We start from the raw sequence: 12,913 nt of genomic DNA, 5'->3' as shown, positions 1-12,913 counted from the left end.
GTAGGCGGGCTAGCCGCGCGGACGTGTCTCGTGCAACATGGGGCCGAAGTGCGCAACTCAGTCAGGAAGCCGAGCAGGGTTAGACTCGGGGCCGATGGAGCCGATGAGGGCTGAGGAGCACAACGCAGGCGGGATGACCGCGCAGGCGTGATCTCAGGAGGCATAGAGCCGAGGGCCGAGGAGCACAACGCAGGTGGGGTGACCGCGCAGGTGTGATCTCGGGAGGCGTAGAGCCGAGGGCCGAGGAGCACAACGCAGGCGGGATGACCGCGCAGGTGTGGTCTCGGGATGGCGTAGAGCCGAGGGCCGAGGAGCACAACGCAGGCGGGGCAACTGCGCAGGTGTGGTCTTGGGATGGCGTAGAGCCGAGGGCCGAGGAGCACAACGCAGCCGGGTTGGCCGCGCTGGCGTGGTCTCGGGTGGCGTGAAGCCGAAGAGCCGAGGAGCACGACGCAGGCGGGCAGGCCGCGCAGGCGTGGTCTCGGGTGGCGTAAAGCCGAAGAGCCGAGGAGCACGGCGCAGGCGGGCAAGCCGCGCAGGCGTGGTCTCGGGTGGCGTAAAGCCGAAGAGCCGAGTAGCACGGCGCAGGCGGGCAGGCCGCGCAGGCCCGAGGAGCACGGCGCAGGCGGGCAGGCCGCGCAGGCCCGAGGAGCACGGCGCAGGCGGGCAGGCCGCGCAGGCGTGGTCTCAGGTGGCGTAAAGCCGAAGAGCCGAGGAGCACGGCGCAGGCGGGCAGACCGCGCAGGCGTGGTCTCGGGTGGCGTAGAGCCGAAGAGCCGAGGAGCACGACGCAGGCGGGCAGGCCGCGCAGGCGTGGTCTCGGGTGGCGTAGAGCCGAAGAGCCGAGGAGCACGACGCAGGCGGGCAGGCCGCGCAGGCGTGGTCTCGGGTGGCGTAGAGCCGAAGAGCCGAGGAGCACGGCGCAGGCGGGCAGGCCGCGCAGGCGTGGTCTCGGGTGGCGTAGAGCCGAAGAGCCGAGGAGCACGACGCAGGCGGGCAGGCCGCGCAGGCGTGGTCTCGGGTGGCGTAAAGCCGAAGAGCCGAAGAGCACGGCGCAGGCGGGCAGGCCGCGCAGGCGTGGTCTCGGGTGGCGTAGAGCCGAAGAGCCGAGGAGCACGACGCAGGCGGGCAGGCCGCGCAGGCGTGGTCTCGGGTGGCGTAAAGCCGAAGAGCCGAGGAGCACGGCGCAGGCGGGCAGACCGCGCAGGCGTGGTCTCGGGTGGCGTAGAGCCGAAGAGCCGAGGAACACGACGCAGGCGGGCAGGCCGCGCAGGCGTGGTCTCGGGTGGCGTAAAGCCGAAGAGCCGAGGAGCACGGCGCAGGCGGGCAGGCCGCGCAGGCGTGGTCTCGGGTGGCGTAGAGCCGAAGAGCCGAGGAGCACGACGCAGGCGGGCAGGCCGCGCAGGCGTGGTCTCGGGTGGCGTAGAGCCGAAGAGCCGAGGAGCACGACGCAGGCGGGCAGGCCGCGCAGGCGTGGTCTCGGGTGGCGTGAAGCCGAAGAGCCGAGGAGCACGACGCAGGCGGGCGGGCCGCGCAGGCGTGGTCTCGGGTGGCGTAAGGCCGAAGAGCCGAGGAGCACGACGCAGGCGGGCAGGCCGCGCAGGCGTGGTCTCGGGTGGCGTAAGGCCGAGGAGCCGAGGAGCACGGCGCAGGCGGGCAGGCCGCGCAGGCGTGGTCTCGGGTGGCGTAAAGCCGAAGAGCCGAGGAGCACGACGCAGGCGGGCAGGCCGCGCAGGCGTGGTCTCGGGTGGCGTAGAGCCGAAGAGCCGAGGAGCACGACGCAGGCGGGTAGGCCGCGCAGGCGTGGTCTCGGGTGGCGTGAAGCCGAAGAGCCGAGGAGCACGACGCAGGCCGCGCAGGCGTGGTCTCGGGTGGCGTAAAGCCGAAGAGCCGAGGAGCACGACGCAGGCGGGCAGGCCGCGCAGGCGTGTCCCGGGTGGTGTAAAGCTAGAGGGCCGAGGAGTTCGGCGCGGGCAGGCTGGCCGTGCAGACGTGTCTCGGGGTTTATGGAGCCGAGGGGCACGACGCGGACGTACTGGCGGCACTGGTCTGTCTCGGGAACATGGAGCCAAGGAGCACGACGCAGGCGGCTGGCGGCGCAGGTGTGGTCTCGGGCATTACGCGACCGAGGAGCACGACGCAGGCGGGCAGACCGCGCAGGCGTGGTCGCAAGGGCCATGCGACCGAGTAGCACGATCAGGCGGGCAGGACGCGAGGACGTGGCCTCGGGCACCACGCGGCCGAGGAACACGACAGGCGGTCGGGCCGCGCCGAGGTGGGTCTCGGCAGAGATTGGCCTAGGTGCTCGGTGTGGGCGGATAGACCGCGCATGGGGCCGAGGCAGCGTGCAGCACGTTGGCTGCGCATGTGGCCGAGTGGCCGAGGCAGCGAGGTTGCGTGCTGGCTACGCACGAGGCCGAGTGGACGAGGCAGTGAGGCAGCCGCGTATGTGGCCGAGTGGCCGAGGCCGCGATGCTGCTTGCCAGCTGCGCATGTGGCCGAGTGGCCGAGGCAGCGAGGCAGCGTGCTGGCTGCGCATGTGGCCGAGTGGCCGAGGCAGCGAGGCAGCAAGGCAGCATGTTTGCATGAGGCCGCTCGCTGGCTGCGAACGAGGCCGAGGGGCCGAGGCAGCGTGCTGGCCGCGCATGAGGTCGAGGCAGCGAGGCTGCGCGCTGGCTGCGCACGAGGCCGAGTGGACGAGGCAGTGAGGCGGCCGCGTATGTGGCCGAGTGGCCGAGGCAGCGATGCTGCTTGCCGGCTGCGCATGTGGCCGAGGCAGCAAGGCAGCTAGGCAGCGTGTTTGCATGAGGCCGCTTGCTGGCTGCGAACGAGGCCAAGGGGCCGAGGCAGCGTGCTGGCCGCGCATGAGGCCGAGGGGCCGAGGTAGCGAGGCAGCATGTTGGCTGCGCATGAGGCCGAGGCAGCGAGGCTGCGTGCTGGCTGCGCACGAGGCCGAGTGGCTGAGGCAGTGCTGACTGCGCCCGAGGCCGAGTGGCCGAGGCAGCGAGGCAGCGTGTTGGCCGCGCATGAGGCCGAGGGGCCGAGGCAGCGAGGCAGCGTGTTGGCCGCGCATGAGCCAAGTCTCTCAGGCGACGCCATATCTCTCCTCATGCATGCCGCGGCCGAGGAGCTACTTGCGTGTGCATAGAGGAAGTCTCGGGCAAGCCGTGGCCGTGGAGGTCTCGGGTAGGCTGTGGCCGAGGAGGTCTCGGGTAGGCTGTGGCCGAGGAGGTCTCGGGCACGCTATGGCCGAGGTGTTCGACGCGGTCGGGCTGGCCGCGCGCATGGGACGCGGGCGGTTTGGCCGGTGCGTGAGGCGCGCGGGTTGGCCGCGCGCGTGGGACCGAGGGGGGTTTGGCCAGGAAGCCGAGACCGACCCCAGAAGTCGTGGTGCAGGTCGGCTGGTCGCGCGCGTGGGACCGAGGGGCCCAGGCGCGTGGGTTGGCCGCGCGTGTGGGGCCGAGTGGCCGAGACGCTCGGCGCGGTCGGGCTGGCCGCGCGCGTGGGACGCGGGCGGTTCGGCCGCGCGCGTGGGACGCTGGCGATTTGGCCGCGCATGTGGGACGCGGGCGGGGTGGCCGCGCGCGTGGGATCGAGGGGTCCGAGGCGCGCGGGCTGGTTGCGCGCGTGAGGCCGACGCGGACGGGTTGGCCGCGCGTGTGGGGCCGAGTGGCTGAGACGCGCGGGTTGGCCGCGCGCGTGGGGCCGAGTGGCCGAGACGCGCGGGCTGGTCGCGCGCGTGGGGCCGACGCGGGCAGGCTGGCCGCGCGCGTGGGGGCCGACACGGGCGGGCTGGTCGCGCGCGCGGCCGAGGAGCTCGGGACGCGCGAGCTGGTCGCGCGTGTGGCCGAGGAGCTCGGGACGCGCGAGCTGGTCCCGCGCGTGGCCGAGGAGCTCGGGACGCACGGGCTGGTTGCGCGCGTGGCCGAGGAGCTCGGGACGCGGGCGGGTTGGCCGCGCGCGTGGGACGCGGGCGGGGTGGCCGCGCGCGTGGGACGCGGGCGGGGTGGCCGCGCGCGTGGGACCGAGGGGCCCAAGGCGCGCGGGTTGGCCGCGCGCGTGGGGCCGAGTGGCCGAGAGGCCGAGGAGCCGAGACCGGCCCCAGAAGTCGCTGCTGCTGGTGCAGGTCGGCTGCAACGGAGCAACCAAGGAGAAAGCTAACGTACCGTCATTCCGGGCCCTCCTTCTAGCGCCATTATGTTAGTGTAAGTAACTTTTTTAGCCGTGGCCTCGGGGCCGTCGCGGCCTGGTTCGGGTCCGGAAGGCGGTGATCTCCTTGGGGGCGCTCCTCGAGATCTCCCGGCGGCCGAGCTCGGTGGTTCGGGTCGGGAGGTCGGTTCGGCAGCTCGGGTCACCCGGTCGGGTCGGGAGGCAGCTCGGGTCGTCCCGGTCGGGAAGAAGCTCGGGTCGTCCCGGTCGGGAAGAAGCTCCGCCACAGCGCCAGGAAGAGGCGACACCGTCTCGCACCTGCACACAGGTCGGGCCGGGGTGCTCGACCCGACCCCTCCGACGATCAAGTTAGAGAAAGATGCAGAGGGGGTTTAGGAGGAGGAGAAACCTCCGTCTGTTGAGTGTGTGTTCTCCCCCCTTTTGCCAAGGGCTCGGGGGTATTTATAGAGGAGGTTTGATGTTACCTGATGTAGCTGTCTGCAGGACAGGACTGTACCTTTGGTTGCGTGGGAGGCCGAGCTGCTGCAGGGTATGGTGAGGCTCGGGCAGTGCGTTGGTCAGGGGGATGACGTGTCACATTGTCATTTTTTGCCATATCAGTAGTGATGTCCAATTGTATAATAATCAATAAGATGTAAGAACAAAAGTGTCCTGACCAGAACAACCAGCGGCATGTGAATGATAGATAACATGCATTTTTCTTGCGTGATTGCAGTCGAATCATGACACTGGACCAACTTTTGCTGACCCACCACTCATAGTACAATTGATTGATTGTCGGGTGAGATATAAAACCACAGATTTGGCCAAGACAAATAAGAAAATTTAAGGAAAGAAAGAATAAAAGAGAAAAGAGGGTCAGTGAAAGGGGAAAAGATGATCCAAGAATCTGGATGGCCTTTTTTTTTTTACTAGTAATTAACAGGTTTCATACTTGTTTTTATTTTTCGTTAAAACATTTTTTTATATTAATGTTTCATAAAAGGACTCTAAAATCTCTATTTTGGGTTTGGGCTTCGTTTTCGGGAAAGCAGGGAAGAAGGAAGTCCAAAGAAGAAGAAAGATTTAAAAGGCCTCAGTGGCCTCATTCTTGGTTTTCCACAGAAGCTGCAGAAAGCTACTCGAGGTCTCAAGATTATACCATTCACATATATAACTCACAAAACTTCCAAACTATATTGTAAAACAGACATGGAAAGAAGTTATGATAATTCAATCATATAAAAGCCAAGAATGCATATTAATTATATTAGTACTAGCAAGTCTCTAAGCTACTAACAGAAAAACATTACTTAAAGACTCGTAGCAAACTTCCATAACGCATACCAATGATCAAGAATCTGTAAATAGATTTTAGTGGTGTGATACCGTTTCAAATCCATTTATCATCACACTGAATATGAGATACATCAAACAAGATAACTATATGGACAGTATTAGGACCAAGCATTCTCATAATTTTCTTTATATCTTGTTTTCTTTTATGAAGCAAATTATTCCAGAGTTACTTTGAGAGCAAAGTAGGTTTCTAAGCAATCAATATCTTAAATAACCCGCTAACCATGAGTAGTATTATCCCATTCCCAATGAATTTAACCAATTCGCAGCTTCTCCACAGAATGAATGAAAAATCCCAAGCACTAATTTTAAAAGAGGAGTAGTTAATGTCTCAGGAAGAAATATGACACATACCACACCACAGTAACTTTGGCCCAAATATTACTCTATTATAGAGTACACTTTGTTATACCAAGATTATGAATTCCCAAACACCTCCATTTTTTCCACAATGTCAGTGTCCCAGACTATATGATGTATTTTTTTAAGCTGGAGTCTTTTTGTCAAGAAAATTTTAAGACGGTTTATTCTTTTTGCTAAAAATGAGATTCAACATCCAAGAAACACTGGGAGAATGCAATAATATATATAGCATTTAAAGTAGAATCAAGAAGAACAATACATCCTACTTGAGAAAGCATAGACCCTACCAAAAATATAGTTTATCCGTGACTTGTATTATCAGTTATTTTAAATTATAATAGCATCTCAATCTCATTAATGAAGGGCAGAAAGCCAGCGTGAGTTCACAACAGAGAAAGTGAAGAAGATTAAGAATTTAAAAAACCAGTGCACAAAATTACAAGTATAATCATAAATCTATAAAGAAAAAAATTGTAATTCACATGAAGAAAAGAACATAGAAGATAACCATCAGAACTTACCACCCACAGATAATTATTACCTTTCAAGTGCACAATCGAGATCCAGAAAAACATTTATTGTTCTTTATCCTATTCGATCCTCTGATTAAGCTCCAAAACCTGGAAAATCAGTTCACTAATTTTTACCAGATAGACAAGACAATATGAGTCGAACACAAAAATAAAACGACCAGAACATGAATGAATTTACCATGGTGAACCTAATAATAACCCTCAAAGAAGTGTGTTCTGGTAATCTGGAAAAGGAATATAAATTTCAAAAGAGTGAAGCTAAACATAGACATGTTAATAAGAACATAGGAAATATCGCTCTCTGATCTCAGGTTTCAGCTCAAAGACAAGGCCCACACAGAGATAAAAGTCAAAATCCATAAGATATCATCATTTTAACAATGCATGATTATGCACAATCATTGGAGTTAAATGCAGCACTTAAAGCAAACTAGGAATGTGACTACAGATGGAATTTTGGTTCTAATTCCAGTTAATGTAGAAATCTACCATCCACACAATTTCTTGGATTCGTAAAATTAATTACTTCAAGCCTGAGATCATTTGTTATAAAGCATTGGAGATTCTTTTGAGAGCCAAAAAAAAAAGATCATTTGTCCAACATCGGTATGTGATCCCTTGGATATATCATGGCAAAGCCCCTATTTGTTTAAATATTATTTGCAAAAAAAACTCATAATTAGATCAAACTTTTAATATCTTTGAAATCCTTGGCATGCTACATGGGATACATTGAAAATCAAACTATCTAATTTGGCATACTAAAGAATATCAAGGATCACAAAAAATTGATCTAATTATGAGCTTTGCAAATAGTCTTTTGATAGATAAAGATTCTATCATAACGCATATGACAGAACACATTAATAGTGGATAAATAATTCTTTGCTTCCACTAACACGTTTGATGTTTTATAAATATCCACTGATGATGTACAGGACAAAAATTGAAACATGCGACATTTCAAAATCATCATATATCATGACCTTTCCATAATCGTTCAGTAGGATGTTTGATGTTTATATATCTAAATATCTGAATATCATTCACATCTTGCAAGAGCTGAATCATAAAAACTTTGATTTCACTCTCGAAAAATGATTGCCCCCTTCTCCATAAAACTTATGAGGTCATTTTCCACCTATTCTATAACCAAAAAAATTCATTGCAACTTCCATAAAACTCTATGATAGATGGGTGACATCAGATAGTTGATCTCCCTCTTCCAATGGTTGTTGGTTCCCCAAGCAACTCGATTAATAATCTTCATAGTCACAATTTCTCCACTTGTCTTATCTTTGGCTCTAAAGACAAACTCGTGACAACCTTCTCCAATTGGATTCAGGATCTGAAACTCGTCTGTACAAGCATGTAGCTAGACCCCAAAGCAGTTTCTCTTTCGGCCATCCAACCTTCCGGAATCAGAGACCAGACCAGAATCACCCACGGATAAGAAAACTGATAAATCAATAACAAAACTGATAAATCAATAACAAAATAGCCATAGAGAGAGTAAAAGTTTCCAACGAAACCCTAAAGACACATTCGGGAGGAAGAAGTTTAAGGATCCAGTAAAGAAGACATCGAAGAATAATCATTGGAATCATAAAAATCCGAAAGAAAAACATGACAAGAACCTACAACATATCCTTCAAAAATCCTTACGAAGCTAACTGAACAGTAACGAAAAAGAAAAGTCGACGAGACCCTAGAATAGGAAAAACCCCAAGGATTCTATGGAAAATTCCGGACAAACCCTAGAACATATCCTCGTAAAGGAAAATCCCTAGGAATCTGATGGATAAACATTAAAGGAAGGAACGCAGACAACGAAACCCGGAATAGAAAGAACCTCAATGATTTAGTGGAAAAGCACGAAACGAAGCACGAACATGTAGCACCAAAAATCCGTCGAAAAAGCAACGAAATGGAACCAAAAAGAAGAAAAACACTAGAACTTACCACGAGGCGGAAGAAAACTTCAGAATCCAACGCAAAGATCAACGAATGACAAGTGGGCGATGAAACCCTAGAATCGATATAATCCAGAAACGTGAAAGGAGTGAGGAGCAGCAAACGAGAGAGACGTGAGGAGCGAGAAACCAGAGAGGAGTAATATGGTCTACCTGCTCAGCAGAAGCACTTGGATCGCCGAGGCCTCTGTCTCCTCGAAATCGCTCTACCTTCTCCCTCGTCGCTCCCTTTCTCGACTTCTTGCTCGCTTTCGAAATCGGTAAGACTACACATCCGTCAAAGTGAGGAGCTTACCCGGCATGCCTCTTTATATAATATATATAACATATATGTATATGTATATATATGCCATCTTTATATATATATATATATATATAAACATATATGTATATGCTAATGCAAAACCTAAAAATTTATAGATATGACATTATGATTAAACTCAGTTACCTTTCCTAAATAAATAATATTCGTAGTTACCCTCTAAATTTAAGTTATGCTATCAGGAATCAAATGATCAAAGAAAGCACATAGCATTCAATCTATTTGAGGAATGATGATGTGATGACATAGGGAGGAGTTCAATATTTGAAGATTACCGTCAAGATCTTTACCTTAAACTTGATGGATAACATACAATCAAATGACAAATGGAGAGGAAAAGCAGCAAGAAAGATCGAGTGATGTTAGCTCCTGCATTACATGACACGTCCACAGGTATCTATAGCCAACTGCAGCTTCAGTTTTGAGTGATCGAGTGATGTTAGTCCTTGATTCAAATCTAAATGGATGAAATTAAAATAGGTCAGAAATCAGAAGTCACGAGTCATTATAACAATGCAAAAAAAAAAAAAAGAACCCCTCTGTTTTGCCTTCTGATGGCTTCATTCTCTCCAACCTAACCCATCCATCAAAACTCAATAGTTAACAACAGAACTAGTGTCCAAATATAGGGACAACAATTTTCATTTATGACCGTGTTTAAGGCATTCATGGTTTCTCCTTGCTCTTTGGAACTACAGCTTCATGGCTCTGTTCCGCGACTGAGAACTTCTTCACTTTCTAACAAAGAGAAAAATAAGGAAATAAGTGTAATGCTGTAAGACCACATCGGCCAAGGATCATTTGAATTGAATGACGTAATTAGGTAAAAATATGATAATACAAAGAAAATGAGCAGAGATCATATGATCATCGAGCCACATTGCTACGGATGTTTTGGCATGGAACATCATTGATCTAGCAAATTCATTTCGATCATTCTATCATTTACACATTTACTAAAAAGGTGCACGGTTTGTCATAAGTTTAGGAAGCCTCCGTTGTGTATGCTGCTACTTAAAGCCATCCGGAAACAGACTCAAAATCTTCCACTTGCATTTATCGAAAACATGCAATTGCCAAAGAATGATAATTTCATGATCCAAATACATGCTTCATTTATCAATTGATCCATGCTAAGGCAAGAAAAAGTACTTGTAATGCCACAGTGATGCCAACTGCCCACTGACAAACGGAATTTATCCTTTCCAAATGCTGAATTGCAACTTACCTATGTTAATCTTCCCTAATCTTACATATCCACAACACTTACAAGTAACATTCGAAAAATAACTTTTAGTTGCCAACAGTATTATGAAAAGAAAACTATATTTAGTTTAATTCCGTTTGCAAAAAAAATTGATTCATTTTATTAGTCACAGCAAGGATGAAGATTTTAAAAAACAATTCAAAACTCAATGGCATGTGGGACATGATTTTGAGGAAAGCCTAGCTAACTTGATACAGTTAATTAAATTGATAGAGGTTTGAAAGGAAAAGACTGTAGCATTGGCAAAATCCAAATGGTATAATAGGTCCTAGTTTCTCCCCCTAAATATGAAGAAAAACTATCTAAAAGACACACCACATGAGTTAATAAATTTGACTATTTAGCAAATATTCTCTAAAAAGTTTGTCATAGAGTAATAGCTAACTGAAAGATCTAACTGCCATAATTAACGTTCATTAACTTTACAAGCACATTCAAACAATATATTAACCACAACATCTCATCTTTAATGTGACAACTAGTTTAACTTGGTTTAACTAGACTACAAATAATTGGAAATAACTCTCTATTATACTAGGATGTAAATAGGTTATTTACAAATACATGACTTACAGATCTACACAGCGCCCATCTTCAATAGACAGAACAACACCCAACAGAATATGTCATGACTGCATAGCATGGTGTTCTTGCAAATGGATAGCAGGAAGCTTAAAGTTCATGTCCAATTAAGAATAGAAACAAAGCATTAACACAAACGCAGCGATTTTGTTTGATCACAGACAAATACAGAAGAATCTTGAAGTTTGAGTCAAGAATTTTAATTTCGTACCGTATCGATGTTTCGAGCTTTAATCGAAATGGAATGGTAGGTGCATACCGCTTTATACACCAGGGTGTACTGCTCGGTATATATATATATATATATTGAAAAAAGGAGGCGTAGGTTGCCTCGGCGACATCGCCTCCATTTCTTCTCGTCGCGCTAGACGAGGAGAAGAACGCAGTCTTCTCATCTGCGGTGTTCGACGAAGACGTCGAAGGCCGCAAACATCTCCAGCCTTCGACGTGACGCAACGAGGAGAAGAACACAGTCTTCTCCTCATTTGCAACGTTTGGCGAAGACGTCGAAGGATGCAGACGTCTCCGGTCTTCGATGAAGAACGCGACGAAGGCCGCAGGCGTCTCCGGCCTTCAGTGAAGGATGTGGCGAAGAAGAAATCGAGCCGTTGTCTCTCCATTTCCCGATTCTCCCTCTTCTTTAAGCGTCTTCTCCTTCTTCTCCCTCAACACTTTTTCTTCCCTCGCCGCAATCACGTTGATACTGCCGGGTATGGGCAGTATCATTCAAAATTAAAATCCTTGATTTGAGTAGCATTTTAAGAAGCAAAAGTAACACAGAAGAAAAAAAGAGAAGACCATGATGAAAAAAACACTCTTTTCCACACATATTGCACTGTGTTGTAACTGCAAATCTCTGCATCCATTACTGACACCAATTCCCAAGATAGCAAGCACTCCTCTAAAAAAGTTAACAAGTATAAGTTCTTAATCTGTTTCAAATCCAGCAGATAAAATGATACCCAGACTAACTCATGAGGTGTCGACAAACAGAGCATTGTCCAACTGTCCAATATGGTTACATTGATCTCAAATGACACAGATAAATCTCCAAAATTACATATATGCTACAAAATCTAAACCCAAACAAGACCAATCTGAACCACTAAATACATTAAGGAACTCAATTGTGATACCTGATTGACCCTGTGGGGCCAAATAATCCATTTCACACAAATGAGCTCGAACTGTCTAACTAATATGACCTTCTATTCATAACAAATGTATCTCCAATTACAACCATCAATATGTTAATTTGTAGAACTTTCTAAAAATATGCAATACTCTCAACCAGCAAAAACCTAATTTAGGTAATTAATCACAATGATCTTTCATTGTTGAACTTTATAAACTAGTGGGATATGTTTCTTTTGGTAAAAATGCATATAACAAACTATCAGTGTAAGCATTTGAAATTGATTTAAATGAAAAAAAAATTGCATCCTAGTTTTACATTTCTGATTGCTTTTTGCGATAGTGTACCTTTGTCACTGTCTACAACATGCAAGTCACACTGCATGCAAGGAAAAACATAAAACATACCGAACAAGTGTATTATCTTGCTCTGTTTCTTCCAAAATAAAGAATCAAACATGCAATCATTTTGATGGCATGTAGAAAACATAAAGGAGACCTTTTCCAGAGAGACCATAAGGTTTGTAAAGGAAAGAAAATAGACACTCAACCGTCACTCTTTCACCAAGAATTTTTCTGATACCTACCCTTGTGCACCATAATTTTAAATCATGTCGCACAAGCCATGTCCCTTATCGAAATGCTTGAGCCTCAAACAAGGCAAGACTTCAATTTAGAGTATTGGTGTGCCCCAAGCATGACTTCAAGACACTGATTCAACATGACAACTTACTTTCCATAATGACATCGACAGCATTCCTCTACATAAAATTCCAAAAACAATGATGAATATGAAAGATGAGATCTTGCAACATGTTCTGAGCACTCTGCATCAGGGACAAGGTAGATATGAGAAGGAAGAATTGCTAAGAATCAGCATTTGATGTCATCCAACTTCCAAATAATACATTTAATCATATTAGGTCTAGCTTGCATCATGTTTAGGATGACATATAGATTTTTTTGTAATTTTACTTTTTTTCTCAAATGTATCATCATCATAATCATTACTATTACTATTATTATCATCAATTTTAATAGCTATTTCAAATCAAGCTCAGAATCATACTTAAATTCTTATCTCTGAGTCCCCATTCTGCATATTGATAGGGTTGAGAGATCCTTAAACCTGTTTAATAAGTCCTAAACATGTCTTCCGAAAGGATTTTGTGGGATTCAAAGCATTCTAAAAAGAGTAAACAGATCTCCCCTAAATTTTTTTAATTTATTG

General features: G+C 48.7%; 1 long non-coding RNA gene across 2 annotated transcripts; it reads right to left on the bottom strand.

The window, feature by feature from the left end:
• Nucleotides 1-7,260: 7,260 nt before the first annotated feature.
• LOC135633634 (uncharacterized) lies at nt 7,261-9,364 on the bottom strand. Of its 2 annotated transcripts, none has more exons than XR_010495078.1 (3): nt 8,990-9,364; nt 8,367-8,643; nt 7,261-7,862 (listed from the first exon to the last, which is right to left on the bottom strand). It is a non-coding gene; the product is annotated as an uncharacterized LOC135633634 (long non-coding RNA). The 2 variants fall into 2 exon arrangements; XR_010495077.1 differs by having other exon boundaries at nt 8,531-8,643.
• Between the last annotated feature and the right edge of the window lie 3,549 nt (nt 9,365-12,913).

The sequence above is a fragment of the Musa acuminata genome, chromosome BXJ3-3 (assembly GCF_036884655.1).
Source record: "Musa acuminata AAA Group cultivar baxijiao chromosome BXJ3-3, Cavendish_Baxijiao_AAA, whole genome shotgun sequence".
Classification (NCBI taxonomy): Eukaryota; Viridiplantae; Streptophyta; class Magnoliopsida; order Zingiberales; family Musaceae; genus Musa; species Musa acuminata.
This window is presented reverse-complemented; position numbering and strand designations above follow the sequence as displayed.